The 26,022-nt window shown below is 38.5% G+C and overlaps 1 protein-coding gene across 1 annotated transcript in view; it reads left to right on the forward strand.

Moving 5' to 3' along the window:
* LOC306767772 (regulator of G-protein signaling 6-like) overlaps positions 1-26,022 on the forward strand; it is a gene marked incomplete at both ends in the record, with an annotated part of 78,521 nt that overhangs the window by 29,897 nt on the left and 22,602 nt on the right. The window lies entirely within an intron of this gene.

Genomic DNA, 26,022 nt, shown 5'->3' on the forward strand with positions numbered 1-26,022 from the left:
ACTGGAACAAGCAGTTTGGAAAATTGATGGTTGGTTTAGGCTCAAAAAGTAGTTTTTGAGCAACCAAACATTTTAAAATGATACTTCTGGTATAAATATATTAACATAAATACATTATTGGCACAACCTGTATCAGATGTAGCTGTATGCATGAAATACAGTTTGTGTAACTTTGAAGGTTTTTACTAACACACAGCTTACCATTTACAGCCCCGTTCTGATTCCCATACGGCAGGGATCCTCAATCCAGGTCCGTGAGGACCGGTGTCCTGCAGGTTTTCTAAGCGTCCAAGCTGCATCACACCTGAGTGTGTATTTAGCAGACGTATGCAGAGCTTGACTGAGTCTGGTGTGTTCCAGCAGGGACATGAGGAAAATGTGCAGGATACTGGGCTTTCAGGACCAGGATTGAGGATCCCTGTCATACGGGGTTGGACCAAATCCTGCTCACTGATGGTGGGAAATGATCCTATAATTTGCTCAAACCGCTTTCTGGTGGAAATGCACTTTTACTTACATTAAGTCTTGTGGTTTGCTTAAGAGCTCCAGAGAGCTGCTTAAATAATTGGAGCTTTTACTTGAACGAAATGCTTTTGTATCTAAAGCTTTATGAATACGTACCACTCTGAGTCATTATAAAAGTTCTGTATTTTCAGTCTGAAAAATGAGGATTAACTATGGATGCAAAATAACAGCCATCTGGTAAAGTTTTACCATCATTTTGTTTAAAATAATTTTTAGGAGCTGGGATCTCAAACTTTTCATGCTTTCAGATCTAGAAATTTCAGTCAGGGCCGATGTTTAAATGAGAATAAGTCTGCTTAGACTCTGGACTCGCTGTAGCGACACCATCTCCACCAGCTAACGTTGCTTTGATGCACTAGACCACAAGCACATAACCTCCTGGTTTTATACACTGAAGCCACTGAGCTGTCGTTTTTGAGAAGACGGCATTTATGCAGAAGGCAACACTTCTTTTGCGCCTCAGAAGAGGACAAGAATGCATCTCACTATGTAGATTTTAATTTAGGTTTTCCATTCAGGAAAGATGGGCTTACTGGTAGGGATGGTACAGTTCCTGATTTGCTTTGTATAATTAGTTTTATTAGTAAATAATTTGCTGAACTCGTCATGTTGCTATGAACACAGAGTTGTAAACAACTGTATTTTGCCTAACATTCAGTTAATGTTGCATTCAGTAAATCTTAACATTATATAACCCAGTTACTCATTTATTTTTTACTTTATAATGCAGTAAAACAAAGCCAGAGCTTATCCTTCAGATGGCCATTCATTCATTCATTCATTCATTTTCAAAACGGCTTAGTCCAATTGGTCGCAGGAAGCTGGAGTCTATGCCAACAATCATTGGGCGAGTGGCAGGGTATTCCTTGGACAGGCCACCAGTCCATTGCAGGGCTGCTGGTTGGATGGATTTCAACCTTTCACTGCAACTTTTTATGACACAATTTAAAAGTTGACGAGTTGTTCTTCAAAATGACATGTTGATCCTTTATTCCCCCTTTCACGTTATGAACCAAAGGAACTTTTAAATGAACAAATATTCTTGAATTGATGTGTCTGTAAAGTACCCTGAGATGATGTTATGAAGTGGTGCTATACAAAAAAAAGCTGAATTGAATTTATTTGAATTAAAATGTTTAATGCCCCTTCTGCACCATAAGAATGAAGATGTGGAAAAAAAACTTGTATATTTGCTTTCTTTCTGTATGTGAGTTGCATGGCTACAATCATATTGACATGCCTCAACCATGCCAGGCAAAATGTTTTTATTTTATATATATTTTTTTTTAGATTGGTTAATCTTGGCTTTTAAGAGAGCGATTAATTGTGAAATCAAGTAAATGTGACATCCCTGCTTGCAGAGGAAATGCATTTCAAGGCTCAATATTGAATCTCTGCTCATGTACCCTTACCAATATTGCTATCCAGATATTGAAATATTATCCACTCAATTTTCCTTCACAGCTGTCAAATCAGTTTTAATCTTGTCACCTTGTCTAAGAGTAGATAAGAAACAGGCCTACATTTGGCTATCATGCTCTACTTTCAGTCTGCTAGTAACCATTTTTCAACTTTTACTTGGTGATTCATTACAGGATAATTACGGCAGATTTTGATTTAATGAAAACTCTCTGTGATAACATGTTACTTTTCTCCTTCCACATTCTGAAATATCACCTTCAGTAGCGGTTTAGCTTCACAGAACATGTTTTTGTGATCCGCTATGGCTTGTACAAGCTGTCAGACTCGCATATTGATTTAGATGCTGGAAAGTTTCAGTGTACACACAGTTACCAGCAGAGGCTTCCCCCCCAGTATTGAACCTAGTGATGTAAGTATTGACCAAACTGCAGTTGGAACAGTTTTCTGAATATCCAGTCACTGAAGTGTTCAGGCTCAAGTAGAGTCATGCTTTCATACATCAGCAGCTTAAGATGTACAGTTCAACAATGTTTTCGAAATAATTGAACAACAAAACATAAAGATGTATGTTTTTATTATTTATATATGTGTATGTGTGTGTGTGTGTGTGTGTGTGTGTATATATATATATATATATATATATATATGTATATATATATATATATATATATATATATATATATATATATATATAATTTTTTTTTTTTTTTTTTTTTTAAATTAAAAAAAATATATCCTTGGATTGACCACAAGGATGCTGTTGTTGCTTATATGACATAAGATAACTGAAAAGTGTCGTGCCAGACAGGCTGCTCTGTACGTCTGATTTCGCCTGAATTTTTACCATTGCTCAGCTTTATAATTGCAGAAGTGATTTTGTTATTGCAGAACGCAGAGATGTTACATGGCAGCATTGCAGGTATACAGAAGACAGTTGTTTCTGTACATGTTTGGCATCACTGCATGCAGAAAACAGAGTGGGGTTTCCTTGGAGTTTGCATTATTGTTTCATAGCCTTTTATTGCCCTTTCTCTGACTACATGAATCATGCAGTTTCATCATCAATATCTGTTTGAGTTTTTTCTTCCAAAGGAAAAATCCAGTTGAGGAGGAGTCATAAATGATTTAGCAACTTCATGTGTTTTCAGGGATGATTGTTCCTTTTAATGTGATACATTGTTAGCAGATTGAGATGTGTTAAAGCACCAGCTGCATCTTGCTGGAACAATAATCTGACTTTGTCCTTTGTTTAGCAGTCAGAGGGAAATGGTAGAAATCAACTCGATTGTCACAAAAAGAGCGTGATTTAATTCTGGAAAAAAAAAAATCAAACGATCAAAACTAGATTTTTAGGACAAGAGATCATCTAATTCTAATAAAGTATAATGGTACAGGTTAGAAAGCAGAATGGTAGACCAGTGGTTGCCAACCTATTTTCTTGAGGACCCCATCCATGGGGGGGGGGGGAAGATACACGAGATGTGGCCTACTCTTTTCTTTATTATTCTTAAACTTCGTTGTCTGTTGAATTGGATAAGGCTGATAAAGTATCATTTTATTCCACAAAATTTCAATTGAATATGCAGGGAAAAGGGATTTGTTTTGCAGCTTTTTATGTAAAAGCCAATTCGGAGTTCTTTACGGAAAACTTTAAAAGCAATGCAGATGGTGTAAAGAAGCATAAGAGAACAAACCGCAAATGTCACAAAATTAGAAAATAAATGCAATATCAGTAAAAAGTTAACCTGCAGATTTTATGCATGAATAGAAAACTTCTGTAAAAAATTATGGTATTATTAAAGTAAATCAGACGTAATCACTTGAGGAAATTTTATCATGGCAACTTGTTCAAGGTGCAATAAATCTTCAGGAAAAATATATCATCTGTAAAATATACAAGAATAATTAAAGGACTAGACATGAGAAAGCAGGAACGCATTTGAAGTGTACAGAAGTAAAATCTTAAACTGCACAGTGTTGTAGAAGTTTCATGTTCTAGCTTGGGTTTTCATATATTTTACAATCCGTATCATATATTCCTTTCTGATGGTTGTTGGTCTGAAGAGGTCATGCTGAACTTAAGCAGACGTATTTAATGTGTAGAGGCCCTGAGATGTCTGCATTCAGATATCTGGGATCTGAAAAGGAAGATTTAGTCTGGAACTCTGAGCATTTTCAGACTTTCCGCCCCGTCGGACCTCTGAGCTTTCTCTCCAAATTGCAATTTGTATTACTCTGTTCTTTCTTATTTTCTATTTATAAACTTTGTAATCTTTTTAACTTCAGAACCAGTCTCCTCATCATTGACAGACTGTTTTTTCCACAACAGTAAAACCACTGAATTTTTCATAGCCTGACAGTTCATCATCTCTCCACTTTAGTTTCCCCTGCAGACAGAATCCCCTCAGTGTGGGTGGAATTAATCGCCATTGCAGCGCTGTATGAAACTAGTGACACATGTAAGACTCAATATTCCCCAGTGCGTGCTCAAAGGTCATTTCTTTGTGTGACTTTACACCAGACTCTGAGTTCAAAGGTGCTGGACACATTTCAGAGGGAGTTTGAGTCATATGCTGATCAGTGCTGAATGGATGGTAGTGTACACATCTGCATTGATAGTTTGGAAACCATACTCATGGATTTACAAATTGACATGGATAAGTGTCCACCATTTTTCATATAAATATACATTTTTCTTCTTTAATGGATTTTTTTTTCCACTTGTAGAGTCAAAAATGCATGTTGGATCCAGTTGGAAACTTTAAAGTTTAACTCAAACGTGTGTTTTAGAGCAGGGATCCCCAATCCAGGTTTTCCAAGTGTCCCAGCTGCAACACACCTGATTCAAATCAATATGTATTTAGCAGACATATGCAGAGCTTGTCTGAGTCAGGTGTGTTTCAGCAGGAATACTTGGAAAACCTGCAGGACACTGGTCCTTGAGGACCAGGGTTGGGGATCCTTGTTTTAGAGGAAACATTCATAAATGTCTCTGGGGGTCTTCATATATGTATGTTTGTGTTTGTGACTGCTAAGAAGTTTTGATTCTGCAGGTTTCATCTGTAGGGTTCACACACTCCTAATTAAGCCAAAGGCTCCAGCAGACCTTCCACTCTGTTCCTGTGATCTTCCAGGCTTCCTACACTGATTGTTGGTTTCCTCCTCTTATATGCCAATGATGCCAGAGCAGATTTTATGAGATATGTCTTCTGATCAGAGTAATCTGTTTGCACTTTCATGATTTAGAACAATAAATGACATTTTGAATGAGAAGCAGATGATGCTCTGGTATCCACAGAGCCGGATAGTAGTGGAGAGGTGAGCTACATGGACATTTCTCGTGTTCTTGGACATGGCATTAATCTTTATTAAAGATACACTGGGTAGTAAGACAGTACAGGAGGTAAAGCTAGTTTTTCTTGTCCTAATTAAAACTTTGGAGAAAGGTTGAAGGATGAGCAGAATACTTAATGAAGGCTGACTTGCAATTCAGCACAGCAGTGACCTTGAGTGAAATCTGTGTTTCTTTTTAATTAACAGTTGGATAATTTTAGTCCCAAAGTCAGCTAAGGCTCAGGGAAAGTTGAGAGTGAAAATTTAGCTTTGGTGGGCTGGATGAGACTTGCATCTGTGGTTGTTTTTAAAAAGGTTAAATGTTTACACATTAGAGGTTTTAAATCCACTTTGCTAAAACACGTCTACATAACTGTCTGCATCACCTTTTGACATTTAGAAGAAATGTTACAAATGTGTGACTGTTAGTGGAGAGATGTTGTGTGTAAGCAGCAGCTCAACAAGCCAAAGGTTCAGTTCCTGACATTAGCTGACAGTGGCTCTTCACACTGCAGGCCCCTTACTGTTTTTGACTGGTTAAAAATGTCAGGTGTGTGTGTGTGTGTGTGTGTGTGTGTGTGTGTGTGTGTGTGTAGGTGTGTAGGTGTGTGTGTGTGTGTGTGTGTGTGTGTGTGTGTGTGTTCGACTTTTCATGCTAGCAGCAATAATGGAAAAACTTTGTAGATGAGAAAACTTGGACTTTGGGGTGTTTTATGAAATTACGCCAGTAGATCTGACACTGTGCAAACAGATATTGATGTATGCATGTTTTCCTGGTTGCAACATGTGTAAATTATGTACCTTTTTGGGGGAAAGACTGAAAATTACTTGCTTAGCTGTGTTCAGTGCACTACTTTGAGAGCTCAGATTATTTTTTTTTCAGTTGCTAATTGCTGGTAATATGCTCATCTTTCTTATAAGACCCACCTCCCCTTCGTCCTCCAACCTCCCCCTCTGACTGAAAATCAAATCTGGTTTCATTCGTCCCTTTGCTCTCTTTGACGTGTCACGAGAAAATGCTTTACACAGCAACCTATGCACAAAGTGGATGCATGCGTGTCAGAAGGACAGAAATGTGTGCCGCTGTTATCTCCCCGTGGCTACCCTGAGGAATAGCTGTCGAGAGCGTTCTGTGTGCCTGCTAATGGCATGCTGCTATCTGCCTCCATGCTGGGCTGGAATGAAATGACTTTCCAACATTACGGCTTTCCTTGACTGCTCAAGCCCAACTCAGCAACAATGAATGAAGCCCGGTTACAGTTCCCGACATCCAGCCAATCTCTTCTTTTGTCAAAATTGACTTTTTAGAGCATTTTTTTGTGATGCTTGATAGTTTGTTGCAATGAAGACAGGAAATCCAACAGTGTGTTTTAAAGGCATTGCGTATAAACTTGATTTCATAGACCAACATGTAAATATACCTTTAATAAAAAACAAATTAAAACTTTTATCATAACCCCCCAGCTTGCAGGTAATGTATAGGTAATGACTCTTCTAATTTCATCAGCGAGTACTTGCAGTTTTCTAGAAGCAGCAGAGCAATGTTGAATATATTCCACTACATTGCTGCTTCGCTGCATTTTGTTTATTGCTGAGTTTCAACTGTGGTTCAAGGAGAGCCAGTGGCTGCCGTTGAGACGGTACTTTGTAAAAGGATGACAGTCCTCCTTCCCAGTTCTTTTCAAGTCAGAATGAACATTTATGATGTTTTTTGTATTCTTTGTCTATGCATCCTCAGGCCTTGTTCATTTGCAAAGTGCTTTCTTTGGCATTTTTCCACTAGAGCCTGCACCCATGCAGTCTGCTTTTGTGCCTGAGGGCTCTCAAGTGGTTTAAAAGCAGCTGAAGTTCTGAACCCAATAGTATGTACAATAGAAAATCCAATAGGCAGATTCATCTCCTGCGCCTGACCGCACAACGAATGAAGATCTAAGATGGGCCAGGATGAATAAGCCTGTCGTCAACCCTGTAAGGGTACACAAGGCTGCTCTATCTATCAGGCCATCAGCTCCCAGGTGGGCTATCGCAGCAATCGATTGCACTTCTCAGTGCTGGGTTTAAAAAATGAGGGCCCTCAACAATAGCAGTGGAAAGCTGTCTGATGTTGTTGCACCTACAAAGTAACATCAGTTTGTTTTTATTTTGACCTGAAGTGATCCTGAATCCGCTTTGGTTAAAAGGCTGTGTCCCCGTTTCTCACTTTGCAACAAATCAGATCGCAAGTTGTTGATTCCAGGAGACTGTAATTAAAATGAAGCCAATGTTTCGTTTTGACTTAAACAATGCTGAAATACTTCAGCTCCTACAAATGAGCTGTTTTCTACATGGTTAAATACACCAACTGCAGCGCTAAACCAGCAGCTCCTCAGCAGGCTGCTACATTGATCCATTTCTGCTGCCACTTTTTTGCTTTTAAAGATGAGCTTTTAATGAAACTAGCAGCCTCAAATCTCCACAAATGTGGCTGTGAAATGCACTGTGAGCTTCAGGATTGCAATCTAGTTAACATAGAATGAAGGAGGTTTAAGACTGTGGATTACATATTCTTAAAATGTCCTTAGAGGATGAATCTCTTGGTTTCCTGCATGTCAGCAGGCCGTGTCTCTCGCTGTATGGACTATGTTCTCTTATTTTACCCTGACATGACAGTAGTTACTGAAGGCAGTATTGTTGTAAGACTGTGGAGGTAAATAAAGGTCTCTCTGTGGAGTAACTAGTTTATACAAACATCCTGTTTTGTAATCCCTCAAGATGTAGTTGGGTTTGTCTCTAAAGCAGATGAAGGAAATAAAAAATATCACAAATTAATAAGAACGAGTGGGTCGAAGAGGCGCCTCTGCACAGGAAATGTGCCCGACATGATACAAATGAGACGGGATGATTTTACTTCATACAAGAGGAAATGAAACTGTTTTTTTTCCATCTGATAATGAGATGAACTTTATCACATTGTTATGGCCATAGAGGTAGTTGTACACAGTACTGTTGAAGAGACGACTCTGGTTGCACCATCAACAGTCTTTGATTATCTATCTATTCCCCTTTAAGACGCTGCAGCTGAGTGGAAGAACAGAAGCCACCTGCTCTCTGGACAGTCTGACTTATCATCCAATTAGACATAGAAAGTCTGCATCTGTCTTCGCTTTGCAACCATAAACAGGCGTTTGTAAAAACACTTTTATAAAAAAAAAAAAAACCCATCTTTTTCTACACACTCCTAAAAACTTGAATTTCTCAGGCTTATCTTTTTATACAAATGATGACAAAACTTGATTTTACAAATGCAAACTCTAAAATGATAAGCAAACTTTACAGCAACAAAATCTTTATAGCTTTATACTGAGCCCATAAAGAGGGTGGAACCTGTTAGTTTGACAAACGTGAAGCAATGAATTTCCAACTATGTAAAACTTCAGCAACAAACCTGAGAACAAGCTGAGAAAAAAAAAATCTTTAGTTTGAAAGCACTATGAAGAATAACATCTGTAGAAGCTGTATGGATCTTGTTTACTGGTACAGTTAAACTGAGTGGAGCTTTGTGTTTGCTTTAATTGGACCTCGTAGGACCTTATATGAACAGCTTTGCTATTGATTGTGTTTGGGACCCCTAGTGACCACTTGCGTTCATCCATGTTCCTGCTCAGTGTGGACTTCATCAGAACAAGAACACATATTCTGGAAGCATGTGCAAAGTGCAACATTGTTTGTTATTAACCAATAAATTAAATACAACTTAAGAGAAACTCAGACCATCCTCAAATGCCTTGAAAAGAAAGAAAATGACCTGAAAGTGTTGTACATATGGATTTATACATCCTTGGTGAAGAGAGAAGCTTGATGATCCACTGTGCAGAAAAAAAAAACAAGCTGATTAAATACTGATTTCCATTGTGCAAATTTCTCTTTTCAAACTAGGATTTTCAATGAAAGCATTAGTAAATTTGGAGAGATTGAGCTATTTAAATAAAATGAGAAAATATGAATGAGACATTGTGCTTTAAAGGTGGAGTATGTAAGATTTTCAATATTTTCAAAATTAACTAATAAAATAACTACAAACATAATTAGTTTTTTGAACATGTAGGTTCCAGTCTGTCCATATTTGATGCGTTATTAAATTACAAGTTTAATTAATGACAAATGACAAAAATCACTCTTTTGTACTGGTAGGAAAACATTTAAGAAGTGCCTTTGTCATTAATTAAACTTGTAATTTAATAACACATCAAATATGGACAGACTGGAACCTACAAAAAAAAAACCAAAAAACGATCTAATTATGATTGTAGTTATTTTTTAGTTAATTTATTTTGAAAATTGAAAATCTTACATACTCCACCTTTAAGACAGAAGTTCTCTGGTCCATAATTTCCTCGTTGCACCAATAAGTTTGCCAGAGCTCCGAATTGGCAGTCAAACTGTGTATAAACCGTAAAACAAGAGCAGATATTTCTGAATCTTTTCCTTGAGTTCTCCGCTGGCTGGAAAGATTATGCTGAGTTTCCACACAGAGCCAAGCATAGTATGTAACAGATGGTGTGAAGAGATTCTTCTCACCAGGTTTTCATCAGCTGTTTCTATAACACCTTTTTTTTTTTTTTTTTTTTTCCCTCAATAAGACTGAGGCCTCAAATATCTGTTTTAGACTTTGATCTCTTCCTTTTCACTGTTCTTGTAAACATCATTCACTGCTTTGGCAAGTGCTTTCGAAGAAAGATGCAGATCAAGGACAGAACACAAGTAAAGCAAAGAAACAGGTAAAGGATGAGAGACGGAGAGATGATCTCTCTGCTCTATTGAAGTCTTGGCCTTCATTCCCAGAGAGCAGGCCTTTGGCCAGTTTCTTTGATCTTCCTCTTCTCTGTCATGTGTAAGCACTATAAAAACTGCTACCCAGGACAGCAGTAGGGGACCTGGAGCAGCAGCTGTAAACACTTGTCTTATTCTTAAACCCTACAAGTGAACTGGGATCAGGCCCAGTCCACAACCCTGACATCTCTGCTGCCCACTCTGTAGCTGTGACTGGTCTGAACAGCTCTCAGAATTACATCACATATGGTCACAAAACTCACTTCCGACAGCTTCAAACCAGAATTTAACTGAGTGCGCTTGCAGCAACCAAAATCTGATGGAATATTTAAAAAAGACGGCAAAACGTGTGGGTTTCTTTGTATTTATGTCAAAGTAGTCCGTTATACAATTCTCTTTTGTTTAAAAACTCTTTGTATTTTAGCCTTCTGTGTTTCTCCTTGTGTAGCTGCATTAGATAAGTATGTCTCACTTTTATTTCTTTCCCTTTCAAGATAATCATTTGAAAGTTTGCTCTCAGCCTTTCAGTAGAACTAAATGGAAAGTCGCAGAATGGCTGAAGTATATTTGAGACATGCTCTCATCACATTATGACTGAGAGAAGCTATATGTAGTGTTGGAGACACATTTTCATGTTTAATGATGGATGCTAAGAGCTGCACATTTTCAAGCTTTCAATTGTCCTTTGCATTTTAATGGGTTAACCTGCTTTCAGCTGTGATGGGGAATCAGAAATGCACAATTGCATGGCATCACAAATAATGTTCTGGGAGACATCCCCCTCGACATGCGTCAGAAGAGCAGAACACTCTTACAGTCTCCTTCTGTCGTTGCTTTTTGATGCTAAATCCTTGAAATGTTGAGTAACATAAAAAGGTTTTAATGAGTGAGGCTCCAGAGACGCCCACATGCTTTTCCTTCTTCGCTCTGAATGTGCAACAGGAGAGCAGCTATCGTAGGCTAATGGATTTTTCTGACAAATTTGGATTGAAGTGAAATTGGGTAAAGTATCGTCTGTGAAAGGAAATGCCAAGTGCTTCATCCCCTTTTTTTCTTTTTTTTAAAAAATTAATTTTCTCAAATTGAGAATGACGTTTCTCTTTGCACCGTAACTAATTCACATCAATGCTCAAACCACAAAAAGGAGCAATTCAAGTGACACACACGATTCAGGCAATGAGTTAAAAAATAAGTGTGGGACAGTCTTGTTTTTATGTGGATGATTACATGACTATTATCTTTCAGAAGAGTTTAATACAGACATTTTTTTAATAAATCAGCTGATTCCCAGGATTGACACAATTTGTAGTCGTCAGGCTTTTATCCCCTCATACTTTGGGAAAAATAATCAGCCTCTCCTTGTGATGATTACTCAGTTCCTGCCAGGTATGGATGGATCTGGTTTTGAGACGTGAGGTCAGCTCTGCTGGTCTCCTTTGCTTGGGGCAATGGAAAGTTGTCTGGATATTGTTCTGGGATTGTTTGGCCTCAGCTCACTTTCTCCTGTCTGAGGTTGGCAACATCCATGCCAGACAGGAAACTGAAGTTTTTAAAGGAACTATGTCCTCTCTGGAGGGTTTCTTTGCTTTACTTAACAAAATAAGTTGTACTTTGTTGACACAGAAATATCTAAAATATTGGATTGGCAAGATTATGGTTTGAAATGAAACCCATTCTGACCACAGCTCAGCTCAGAAAGGTCTGCCTTTGTTGAAATATCTGGTGCTACAGGCTTGTGAGAAGGGACTGCTCAAAGAGCGAGTCATGAACCCAACTTGGCACAAAAAGTAACAGTTTGTATGGTTGAAGTATTTTGGAGAGATGCTTCTTGGCAATAAATCTAACACAGTTAGAAATTCTTTTTTATTTCGCTTTAACATGCATGTTCCTTACAAATGCAACAGCATTTAAGGGAGTAAAAACAGGCTTTTGACAATGTGCCACTTAATACCAAGACAAATTTTTACAAAGTTAAAATCCTTCAAGCACCTTTTTCTTTGTGAAGTTTAGAGCAGTTCAACGTCAACATACTAGCAAGACATTAATTCAATAAATTTAATTCAGCTTTATTTATATAGCGCCACTTTACAGACATGTCATTTCAGCTCAGTCATAAATGGCCTATAATAGAAAGCAACTGATTGCACCTGCAGGTGACCCCCCCCCCATGGCTGCATTAGTAATGGATGGCTAGACTACCCCTAACTATCAGAGTATAACCTGGATAGTTGGACCCCGTACATGCAGACTCCAGCTCAGGAGATGCTCCTTAACTTGAAACAGTGAAGCATTTGTAAACTTGTGCACCATTTTTCATCCTCATATATTATAACTCTTCAGTCTTTTCAAAACTAAGCGTTCAGTATGAAAAGTGTTGGCATGACTATTGCACAATATGTTGCACTACAATTAACTACCATAGAGTTACCTCCAATCTGGACTTAAGAATGTTGCAGTACTTTAGCAAGCTTTAGTCTGCGGGAACAGCAGCTTCTGTGAACTTTTTTTGTGATGAGAGCTTAAATTTCAGCTCCGAGGTTTTTAACAGGTGGACACATGCAGGATGGAGTTGGGATACTGTATCACACCATCTGTCTTACATTGTCTGTGACCCTGCAGCTTTTCTGGGATGAAGGCATTCTGTCGCTGGTCACATTATTCAGACTCGTAATAAAATAAATAATTGAGGCTTGAAGGGTTTTAATAAGGTTTTCACAGGAGCAGAAAATGTTTGTTGCTTGCATCTTGTCTTCTTTTTTTTTTTTTTTTTTCCTTCATCATGAAAAACTGTACGCCATCTCGACATGCATTCACTCCACGCTGCAGTTGCTTTATTAGTAATTGTCCTTGACAGGAAAGAAAATATTTATCAAACATTTTTCTGTTGCCCAACAGAGAATCTCTATGCAGGTAAACCACCACACACAGATAGTCTACATGTCAGGGCAATTAATAATTTCTGCTAACCTGATGACTCTGAGAATGCATGTTTAATTTACAGCATTACTTCTCTAATCAGAATCCCGAGTCAGACCACTCAATATTGTTTTTTCCTAATTATTACATATTTATAGGTATGTCCGCTTGAATCCAAAGATGTTTTTTCTTTTGGGGTGAGTTGGAACTAATTTCAACTTTCATTAAGCGATACATGGATGTTCCGAGTTAAGTCTGAGTAAAAACAGCAAAATAGCAGACTGCAGTCTGTTAACAGTCTGTATTTAGTATTCTTGTATGATCATTATATTACAGTCACTGTCAGCTGAATGGAGAAATGGACGGAAAAAGGAACCATAAAACTGCAGAAAATTACTGAAGCCTCAGATAAAAAGAACTCCTCCATGCTGGAGGACACAGCTGTGTAACAAGGTTTAACAAAATTACAGAACATGAAGCCTGTTGTTCACACACAGCAGACTGTGGCTTGTTGTGGTGCTTTCAGGGACAAAAGTGTTCATTGGAATATTATAAAGGTCTCTGTTTTGAATCTTCCAAGCCTGCACCTGTCCATGATAATGAAAGGATTTGTTTTTAGCATACAAAGTACTTCAGGCTCGCCTGAGAAGTGGCTAAAAATATCATTTGACACTTTGAACACAATTGTCCTTCTGCTGCTCAAAGAGGAAAAACTTGTGCAGAATTCAATTATATCTGCTGTTTTAAAGGCATCACATGACCACTTGTATGTCTAACTTGCATAAATTAAGTTAAGTTAGGTTAAGGGTTTAATTGGCACCGTGATCTAAAATGAGGTTTAATTGATTGATATTGATTCTAATTCTTCCTTACATTTATTCAAAGTCTGTGCAGGTGAAAGCTAAATTAAGGCATACGGGAAATGATCAAATAACACATCATTTTGGAAATTGGATTGATCTCTGAGTAGATTTGCCTCTTTATCTTTGTACAATCAGAATTTGTAAAGATGAAAGGCAAAGTAAAACCTGCTCTGACGGCACTTTGTGCAGATGAGCGAAACCTTTTGTGCAGATGCACGGTGAGTATGTGAGGGCTTACAAGTTATCTGAAAAAGTAAAGATCAGCCATGTGGGAGCTTTATTACTTTTCTGTAGAGGTGGAGAACATTATTACACTCTGTTCCTCTACCCGTCTGCTTTGCAGCTTTTTTTTTTTTAAATTTTATTTTTTAAATAACAGCTTTTGTTTATTTGTTAAAGGGGAAAAACATAAAAGAAAAGTTGAATGAAAATAACCAAATTCATTTAAACTTTTGGCTTTTCCTCCTGTTAGGGAGGCAACCTGTTGCGCTGTCACCAAGGGACTGCTGCTCTGTCTCCAACCCCAAACCCCCCTCCTTTTTTTACCTTATAACATTTACATTTAACTTAATTTTGCTTAATAGACAGATTTATATCTGTTTACATAATTTACTCCACTGTAAAACTGACAAGTTGTCCCACATTTATACAGGTTTCAGAAACGACTCTTTTAAATCTGAATTTGTATTCAGAATATCCATTTTCCTGTCAAGGTTATTCAAGTCATATAGATCATTAAGCAAATTTAAAGAATCAATTCTCTATTTCCCCACAGGCTACTTCAGATGGATTGCATTTTCAGTGATTGATGATTTTGTTTCTCACAGAGCCTCAATCTGTTGCGCACCTTCGCTCATTTTACTGCAGTTTTGCACTCTGTCAAAGTCAACAAGTAGCAATATATCACGTTCTTTCAGCCGCTCACACCATCACCTGCTATTAAATAAATTGCTCATCTTTTTCGCAGACAGTTCAAATATCTCAACATCCACTCAGAAATCCCAAAGAGCTTCAACAATGGCTCTGCGATGGAATCTGCTGTCAGAGGGATAAGCATTCAGATGTGGTAAAGCCATCATGTTGTCATTACACTTCCATCAACAGTTGCGTCACCCAGCAACCGCACTGGGCTGAAACCAGCTAAACTCGTCATCACTGTCACATAACCGTTGTTTCTGACCTTCAGACAAACGCGTGCGCTCCTCAGACAAATGGCTTCACCATTTCTGCAATGAGTCATTACACCCACTGTCTGAGATTCACAGTTCAGTGCATGCACACACACGTGTGTGAAGCAGTGGATTAACGTGAAAAGCGCATATCCATTTTGATAGAAGTCGCCACATTTAATATATTTGATGAAACTAATTTGACCTTTTGCCTGGTTGGCATGGTGATTCTCCACTGAAATGTGGAAAGATATTAACTTGCATGACATATTATACATTATGATGACTGAACGTGGAATTACCGAAGTTGTCTTATTTTAGTAATCTCATGCAAATGTATGATCATGAGCTGTGCGTGCCGTGCATGCCCTTTAGTGAATAATTTCTGTTTAACGGAAGATTATCAAAACCTGCTATTGTACATTTGAACAAAATGGGGAAAAAAAGCTTATTGGTAACCTCTTAATGTCTGTTACATCCTGTGCAAATGATACTTTGTTCAGCAGAAATGGTGAAATATGATAACTTGGGATTGAAAGTGAAACTGTTAAGAAGAAAATTCATCGATGCCAAAAATACTGATAGCTTGTGGTTCAAACAACCACCACAAAATAATCTGGCAAAATGGAAAACCAGTGGAGCATTCTGGTCTGCACCCATCAGATCAGATGATGGACTGGGAGTTCTCCACCCCAAATGGAGCCGAACAGACATCCCAAATCTTCCTGGTTGAGGTAGTAGTTGTGCGACACACAGCAGCAGATAAACCGGCGTGGTAACACTCAGTTTTGGCATGACACACTTAATGTTGGAGTTAAATGCATTGTGTTAACTTGAAAACAACTGATGTTTAGTTTTTTCTTTAAGTTATATGTCTGGATGTGTTTTCCCAATATTTTGTTTGATTGATGATCATTATAGACTGGTTATAGCTTAAGCAACTTTTGCATCACATCAGATAAACATAGCAATTTTTTTTTGCAAATTGTTGAATAAAAGGCAAATAAAAATTCACATTTCCACACTTGGAAGCTCTGCTCATATCTGTAGAACACACATGCCTCCACTTCTTAATGCCTGGTCAAATGTCTTAGTCACTCATGTTTCCATAAGTCCATCTGCTTGTTGTTATAAACCAGAAGTTGCTACTGGGAGGCTTTGTGCAACAATATTTGTACTTTTTTTTTTTTTTTTCATCATGTTCCACACAATATATCATAACAGCCAAAAAAAACACCTCAAAACACACAGAAGAAAACTAAAAGGAAATATCTAAACTACCACAATAAACAAAATAGAAAAGACATACCCTCCAAACCCCTGCTTATCTCCCTCCTCTATACATCACTAGAAATTTGCTATCGTACATATGTACATTGAAATTCATGTTTTCAGCCTTCTCAGTCTTTTTTCTGTTCCATGAATATAGCTGGTAGAGTCACGTTAAGGGAGCAAATCAGCAAGCAGGTATTTGATGATATCAAAGAAAAGCAAAAAAGAAACATTAAAAGAATAATTGTAAAGTGTGTTAAACACCCCCAGTTCCATTGTTGACTCCTCCAACTATTTTATTTTTAAATGTATTAATGTTTTGGTGTTGTAATATTCCGTTTTGTCTTTATTCTCATCTTTGCTGAGGTGCAGAAGATCTCATGTCTTATTTAGGGTGTTTCACTCGCACTTTTTTTAGTACAACTCTCCCACTTAGCACCATTATATGTTTCATTTGAAGAAGTCCTCTAATGTTGACTGCTCCATTCCTATTTCCATTTGATCTCTAAATTTCTCCAAACCAGCTCTTAGTTTCTGAAGTCAGTTTTTGTTATAAATTTAACAGCAGTTAATTCTAAAATCTGAGAAATGCATCGATTTCAATAATCTCCTTTGGTATTTTCCCCAATCAGACATTCAAAACATTACTAATTTCTCTAGAGATACATATCCAATACATTTTCTTATACAGGACCAAAAGATGAGGTGGCAATTGGGATAGTTTTCACCCCGGTCCCTCCAGCATTTTGATGATGATGATGGTTGGAATTTAGCCTGGCAGACATCTCATCCGATTCTTTGCATATTCTCACTACTAAGATGCAGCTGTCTTATGAGGATGAGCTTATATCTGTCCAGTCAGATTTAAATCAAATTAAATAGTTTTCTGTCTGTTCCCCTCGTTCATCACTTTCCAAAGTATCATTTTGCACTGAGATTTGATGTTTGATTAAACTGAGTCAAGAATTATAAGTGTGTGAGTGTCAAAGGATGAAAGTCTGAAATTATTTATATCATTATTTTCCATATAAATTCTAGATTTTAAATAACTAAAGAAATGGGAGGATGATATCCTCATTTCTATGATTTATATCACTGGTGAAAATTTCATCCTTTTCTCTCCAAATTTTCTCCACGCCCATTTTTGTTCTGTCTAAAGTCAGCATCGATTAAAGATACTTAGTGATGAGTGTTCAAGTCCATTGAGCTAACCTGTGGGATGATTTAACCTCATCTATTTTTTTACCTTTTCAATATGATGTTGGCTCACAAGAGTTTCTCTTTGCCTGTGTTTCACCGAATGCTTCAGCAGGCAAAAGCAAGAGGAGCCGAAGCCACACAAGTAGTTATTCAGTTCTTGAGATTGTGTGTGTGTGTGTGTGTGTGTGTGTGTGTGTGTGTGTGTGTGTGTGTGTGTGTGTGTGTGTGTGTGTGTGTGTGTGTGTGTGTGTGTGTGTGTGTGTGTGTGTGTGTGTGTGTGTGTGTGTGTGTGTGTGTGTGTGTGTGTGTGTGTGTGTGTGTGTGAATGATGTGTCTATTTGTTTTACTTGTTTTAATATATGTAAAGCACTTTGAGCTGCTTCTTGTATGAAAGTTGCAATACAAATAAACTTTGATTTGATTCACAAAGATTACTTCCTAATGCTTACAACATTTATGGTCCAGACCGTCAGTATCTTACTGGTTCTAAGAGCTAGATTATCCTAATTTACTACATAAAATGAATTCATGAAACAGTAACTGGCTGTTAGGGAATCTGAAATTTCCCGCAGCGTTTCCTCAGAGCTCCGAGTGTACAATGGGAATTTTATTTGAAGACATTTTGTTTCTTCACATTTTGATGCAGTCAGATGTTGTAAGATAATAAACTAGACTGAGACTACAGTAATCTGAGTGGGCTTTTAATATTTAATATACATTCATGATTCCATGAAGAACTTCTACAAAAACATCTCATAAAATATTATGACCTTGTTTCTGAAGATGTCATTCTGAGAAATCCCAGCCAGCCCTGCTCTCCCAGGACTCCCAGTGCAGCTGAGGAGGATTTCCACAAAGCAAAGTGTTCAAATCCTACATTCCTTTTGAAATCTAAACCATGCGAAGGGGTGTGAAGACATAAAGGTGTCGGGGGGGGGGGGGGGATGATTTCTCATTCATCTTAAGAGCATTTTAACTGAAGCACGTGATACAAAATGCTCCAGGACTTTTCTCAGAAACGATCTTGAACCCTGGTTCTTCAGTGTTTCCATAGTATGGGCTAAATGAGGACTAGTAAGTGTGAAGGAGGGACATGTTGTGGACCCTGGGTGTTGCTGCGTCTGCATCTGGGGGAGGGGTCAGTGTTTGTCACTCTGGGTCCTGTCCCCCCCTGACTGGGCTCTGGCTGGGCTCTCCCTCTGCCACCTCCAGGGTAGATGCAGGGTTGGTTGTGGGGTGTGGTGGCAGGGGGCCATGGTCATGGGTGGCTGCTGATCGCCTGGGTCTCAGGGTCCTCCTGACCTGCCTCTGACCTTTGTGTAGGTTGATGCACACTAGCACGATCCCTGGTCTTTGAACACTTTCACTCCATATAATCTGCATGCTGACACAGTCTGTGTTCTGTAGGTTTATTCACCAACAGCTGGTTTCAGTTCATTTTCTTTGTGTGTGTGTGTTTCTGGTTTTAGCTGAAATACGTGGTTTATATTTAGCTTGTTCATATCTGGTGCTTTTGACAGTTGCTGACTTTGTCTTCCGGTGGGCGGACCATGAGATGCCTGCATTGGGGTGTACAGGTGTAGCAGATGGTCCCGAGTCTGTGCTTGGCTTGCATTGTTTCCTACGCTGTTGTTCTGTCTTCTTTCCTTTTCTACTCTGCTCTCTTTCTGTCCATTTACTACCCAGTCCAGTCAGGTCCAGCAGTACTATGCAAACGATGTAATGCAAACACTGTAATACAAACGTGTATTAATTCTGATTGCTTTATTGTTAGACAGGTGAGAAAAAAAAAAGGGTTTTAGAGAAAGCTTCTTGCTGCTGTGTCAGGGCTGCTGCACTGATTACTGTCAATAAGCACTAAGTTTATATCTTCACTTTTACCGTTTCAGCAATTCTAAGGATAATGTTGCTGGTTAAATGTGAGATGATTGAAACACTAAGGGAAAAAAAATAACATGCTGGAAAAGTTTGGGTCAGTCAGGACTGTTAAGCACCACAAACCCCACCTTAAAGTCCTGGAACCTCTGTAGCAGGGCCATGTTTGGGGGGGAGACAAGACTTACTGACTGAATTTTCAGTCCTGTATTACTGCTCTGGAAATGGGTGGGAATGTGGCAAGTGAAAGACTTAAAAGAATCTCCTGCTGTTAAAAAAAAAAAAAAAAAAGACTTAAGATTTATATTCATAGGAATACCAAACGCTAACAATATTTAGTGTTAACTGACCTTCACTTTGGTAAAAGATGTGCAGGAGTCAATAAATGCAGAATGTAATGTACTTCTGTATGTTTTATATCAGGCATGTCCTAAGTCTGTCCTAGTGGGCTGCTGTTTTGCTTTATGTTCCTGTTCCAAAGCACTGTAGCCAATACTGACGAAAAAACTGATAATAATGGTCTGGCTAAAAACTTTTTCTTCAAATAATAACTTATTTATTACTGAAAAGTAATAGAAAATAAATGCAAACGATATCAAACTAAAATGGTGCACATAAAAAAGGTTTTTAAAAAAAATAAATTGAAATTTTACTTTTTTCTTTCATGGATCAGGCTTTCAAGAGTTTATCTTGAATCATAAAAGCTATACATCATCTATCCTGGTTTAGCGATAGCTAACGGGAGATCTTGCATTACTTCTACATCAGGGAAATGGATAAATAGCAATGTCTTCATTGTGTTTGTCTGATATTTTTACGATGCCTTTTCTGAAAGCCTCAGCAGCCACTTTGCATGATGATACCTGCCACAATGTCGGGAAAAGTCAGAGCACATCCTTACCTAAGCAGCTTCTGAATACAGAGCACCAGTGATAAAACCCTGTTCATGTTAATATTTCAAGCTCATACCTAATTATGCCACATTTTCTGACAGACTTTATCTTTTTGGATGGCTCTTAAGACATTTCAAACTGATCCCCAGTTCATTTTCCTTTAGTTGACACTTGACCTTCTGTAAGAGTTCCTCGTTTGTACTAGAGTCCCACTTAAGGCGCAGAGAAATAAGTTGCAATCAGTTGATTTTGCAGCATCTCCTGAAGGTAATATGCAGATGTGCTAAAAGTAGTTTTGGAAGAAATCTAATCACCCAATGGTCCTTTTACACTGGCCTCCTTATAAATCACAGATTCCCCAACCGCATAAGATAAATGTATTTTTGCTGTCCTGGTTATACACACTCCTATTTTTAAGTATAAAATAAATCATTTTCTTTTAAATAAGATGTCAATTCCTGAATTACAGATGTTTTTTGTCATATAACATGAATAATTGGTGGTTCTGATTCTTATTCCTACTCTTGTGTGTTCTAATAAAACATTTTGCACTCCAGACAAGGATCTGATATAAAGTGAGGAAAATATGCACCATGTTTGACAGAGGTAACAGGACTCTGATGGTAAAAGCTTAGACGAGGAAAAGGTAATCTATGCAAGCTGCAAGGATTTTCCACGACAAGATTGTTGACTTGGTTGCCAGTCAGCTGTCTGCTTGTTCTCCAACTGGCCCTCATCCAGGCTGCCATCGATCTGTCAGTGTATTGAACTGTCACTGTGGGGTTCAGAGGAGCTAATTTTCTTTTTTTTTTTTTCCTCTCTCAAAATGCGATAGCCAGGTAGCATGGCACAGAAATTACCACCCCTCATGGCCGTGGCTGACATTTTCTCTCTCAGCAGGATGTATGCCTGCTTCATTACAGCTACAGTCTGTTTTCTCTCCCACAGACTTTTCTTTGTGCCAGGAAAGGCTAATTGCAACTGTTTCAGGGTCAGGAATTCAGAGGGGATTGTGTTGTAGTGATGCATACTTTTGTTGGCCTGCTCTGCATTTATCTGTGGGAGCATGCCAGGTTGCAGGCTCAGCTGTGAGTTATTGTGGCATCTTCAAATGGGTCGATGTGGCCGTCTCAGGGGACTGTTTTCATTCTGAAATGCCCTTGTGTAAAGGATTGTTCTTTTATTAGTTACCACAAGTGTTCAGTCTGCTGTATTTGGATGGGACATAATATATGTGTATGTATGTATGTATGTGTGTATGTATGTATACACTGCTCAAAGAAATAAAGGGAACACCTAAACAACCCAATGTAACTCCAAGTCAACCACAGTTCTGTGAAATCGAACTGTCCACTGAGAAAGCAACACTGATTGACAACCAATTCCACATGCTGTTGTACAAATGGAATAGGCAACAGGTGGAAATTATCGGCAAGTGGCAAGACACACCCAATAAAGGATTGGTTCTGCAGGTGGTGACCACAGACCACTTCTCAGTTCCGATGCTTTCTGGCAGATGTTTTGGTCACTTTTGAATGCTGGCGGTGCTTTCACTCTAGTGGTAGCATGAGACGAGTCTACAACCCACACAAGTGGCTCAGATAGCGCAGCTCATCCAGGATGGCACATCAATGCGAGCTGTGGCAAGAAGGTTTGCTGTGTCAGTCAGTGTAGTGTCCAGAGCATGGAGGCACTATAGTTGGAAACAGACTCCATGAGGGTGGTATGAGGGCCTGATGTCCACAGGTGGGGGTTGTGCTTACAGCCCAACACCGTGCAGGACATTTGACATTTGCTGGGGAACACCAAGATTGGCAAATTCACTACTGCCGCCCTGTGCTCTTCCCAGAGGAAAGCGGGTTCACACTGAGCTCATGTGACAGTCTGGAGACACCGTGGAGAACGTTCTGCTGCCTGCAACATCCTCCAGCATGATCAGTTGGCAGTGGGTCAGTAATGGTGTGGGGTGGCATTACTTTGGAGGGCCGCACAGCCATCCATGTGCTCGCCAGAGGTAGCCTGACTGCCATTAGGAACCGAGATGAGATCCTCAGACCCCTTGTGAGACCATATGGTGGCGCTGTTGGCCTTGGGTTCCTCCTAATACAAGACAATGCTAGACCTCAAGTGGCTGGAGTGTGTCAGCAGTTCCTGCAACACAAAGGCATTGGTGTTATGGACTGGCCCGCCCGTTCCCCAGACCTGAATCCAACTGAGCACATCTGGGACATCATGTTTTGCTCCATCCACCAATGCCAAGTTACACCACAGACTGTCCAGGAGTTGGCGGATGCTTTAGTCCAGGTCTGGGAGGAGATCCCTCAGAACATCCACCGCCTCATCAGGAGCATGCCCAGGTGTTGAAGGGAGGTCATACAGGCACGTGGAGGCCACACACACTACTGAGCCTCATTTTGACTTGTTTAAAAGTACATTACATCAAAGTTGGATCAGCCTGTAGTGTGTTTTTCCACTTTCATTCTGAGATTAACTCCAAATCCAGACCTCCGTGTGTTGATACATTTGATTTTCATTGATAATTTTATTGTGATTTTGTTGTCGGCACATTCAACTATGGAAAGAACAAAGTATTTAATAAAGATATTTTGTTCATTCAGATCTACGTGTAACTTTGGTTTTCCCTTTATTTTTCTTTGAACTGTTCAATACAGGACTCTCGGTTTGGTACGTGCAATCGAGCAATCCAGAATTTTTATTTTAATAATTTTTAATAACTTCTACTGACGATGCACTCTGTGTTGAAAGCTCAGTGGATCTGCGTTCTACTACTCCACCTACACTGCATTGTCAAATGCAGATCCTTTGAGCGCCTCTAACATGCACTCACTGAAGCTTGTGAGACAAGCTATGAGAAATGTTGCCTGTTGTATTGTGGCTACTGCCTCAAAAGTATCCAATGGCTCCTCCGCCACCATTTAGATGTGGCGTCTAAATTTATTTTGGTTTTCAAGTATGATTCTGATGGTAAGCCTGTTGTGGGTCAAAGCACAACGGTATGTCTGAGGTGCCACATAATGCCTAACTACATTGATGGGAACATAACGAATGTGACCGTATAGTTACACTGACACCACGCCGGTGCAAAAACAAAAACAGCTCTCCCAATCTGCATCATATAGACATATATTTTTATTTTAAAGTTGTTTTTTGTTGTTAGCTGCTCAGTGCCGGCATTCCAGAAGATGGCTACAATAGCTTTTATTTTAGAAATAAACTTACATACATTAATTTGTTTTATTTTGCTCTTTCAGCAAGTTTTAATTTAAAAACTTTACTTTCGAGCTTAAAGAAATATTTGTAATTTCAATAAATTACAATAAAGGAATTATTTCTTTTTTTTATCAAAAATATATCAAACTGTGACACTAAAGTATCAAACCGAACTGTGAATTTTGTGTATCATTGCACCCTGTTCATACGCTATGGGAATGTTTCTCAGTCCTGGACCCTAGGACCTGCTACTCTGCAAGATTTGGAGGTAATCCTACTTTAATACATCTGAATTAAATGAATGGGTCCTTAACAGGCTACAAAGAACTTGATGAAGTTCATTGATCTGAATCTGATGTGGTGGAGTAGGAACACATGTAAGACATGCAGGGCAGTGGCTCCAAAGGACCGAGATTTAGAAACACTGGTCTATGTTAGAGCAAAAATGACAAAATTCAGACCATTTAGAAGCTGTGGTGGGTATATCAAATGCAAGCCAGCACTTGTAGCTGAGCAAATAGAAATGAGAGGGCAGCTGGTGGGAAGGTGCTGTCTTACCTTGCACTCGCCAGGTTGGTTAAAATCAGCAGTGCACAGACTAGAAAAACATAAATGTGATTAAGAATTGATTGTTTTCACTGTCATATCAGCTTAACATTCCCCAAAAGAAGGAAGGAGGTGTGAATGGATGGCACGGCAACGTGTTTTGACAACAAACATGGTTTGAGCTAATGTAGATAATTTTTAATACTTCATGGAGCAAAACGCTGAATCAAACTGAACCATTTTTATTTTTTATTTCCTCTTCTTTATGGATATGCTCTTTGTAAATGACAAGAAAAAGACTTGGTGTCATGCTTGGTGGACGGGCTGTAAACACGACAGGCTTTTACCACTCATGTTTACTTAGCTTTGTTTTTCTTTCTCAACACCAAATAAATATATATTAGGCTTTCTTCCTGATCAATTCAGTGATGGAACTTGCAAAAGAGCAATAATTTATGTGTCAAGTAACTTCTTAAATATTCAGATTAGTTAAGCAGAACATCCACTAAACTCGAGGCAGCGGAGGATTTACGCTGTGTTGCGGATAGCTAGCACCAGCAAAGTCTGCATTTTGCTACGATAGAAAATATTGATGTGAGCCCACTCTCAAGATGATCAGTGTGTGTGTGTGTCAGTCCTTGCCAAATGAATGTTTTAGGGTAGTTTTAACAGGATTTTTAACAGGATACCATTAGTGTTTATTATTTATTATTAAATATAGAAGGAGAAACATCTGTTTTGTTCGATGAGGGAGGAACAAGGTTGACAACAGTCGGGTGGTCAGAGGTAAAAGCAGGTTTGTCATTTCAAGGCTGACTGGTTGGAAGCATCTCTGCCAGATAGTGATGAAAATTTGCTTTGAGTTTTTTCTTTCTTTAGTAATGGTTTATGGTTTACAATGGTTATTGTGCCTGAGATGTGCACTATGCTTGCAAAGAACACATTGAAGTATGGTCTGATTAAAAATAGGATGGAAATAAACTTTAAATACAAGACACACATTTTGCATCTGTAAGGACTCACAGGGTGATTTATAAATTATTCACACAATTGAAAAATAAAAGCTTTAATTACATGTGAAAATTATAATAATTATCAATAATTATAATGTATTAACATTATCTATTTATGCATTCATTCATTATCTGCACCGCTTAGTACAATTAGGGGGATTATTATTATTATTATTATTATTATTATTACGTTCCAAGGTGTAAAAAAAAATAAAATGAAAAAAATAAAAAAAAATTGGTTACTGTGGAATTTTTTTTAAATGCTTCATTCTCTGATCTATTGGTGTGTGTGATTTGAATAGTCTTTTCTGTCTTTTTTTCTTTTTGCCTGAGAAGGGGTCCCTTATTGAATGAAACTGCTTGCGAGTAGCAGCCATAGTGAAGCCTATTTGGATTCTCTAGATTTTAATCAAAAGAGCTTTGGTGCCTCCTTGATGAAGTGCTTTTGCTCACAAAAAACAGGGTTATCCTTTATTAAAGAACAGAGACAATGCCTGCCAAGAAATCCTGATGGTTACAACTTAGAAAATGATAATTTGCTTGTCCAGTTTTTCTAACTGGGATTCATGTAGAAAATGTGAAGAAAAACGAGTGAAAAGCCTGTCATGTTTGACTTTTGTGCCTTTTGTGTGATACATTTTTAATTTAACAAGCACACTTTGTAGTATATGTATTGAACATCTTTAGTTTGAGTGCTGCAGATCTGCATCACAACATGACACATTGCAACATAATCTCCATCTCAGAATTTGAGACTACCGGATCTGCTTAATACATGATACATTTTTTACTGTATGAGCCTGTTGTGGAAGTCGTCATGCAGGCTTTGACCCAGCGTGGGTTTATGCTGGAACTATACTCAACTGACAACCTGCCTGCACATTATAAATATTCTTATGAAGGTCAGGAAAAAAGGTCAGGACACATAGAACATAATGTAGAGATGCAGGAAGTT

The sequence above is a fragment of the Telmatherina bonti genome (genome assembly GCF_933228915.1).
Source record: "Telmatherina bonti genome assembly, chromosome: 16".
In the NCBI taxonomy this organism is placed as follows: Eukaryota; Metazoa; Chordata; class Actinopteri; order Atheriniformes; family Telmatherinidae; genus Telmatherina; species Telmatherina bonti.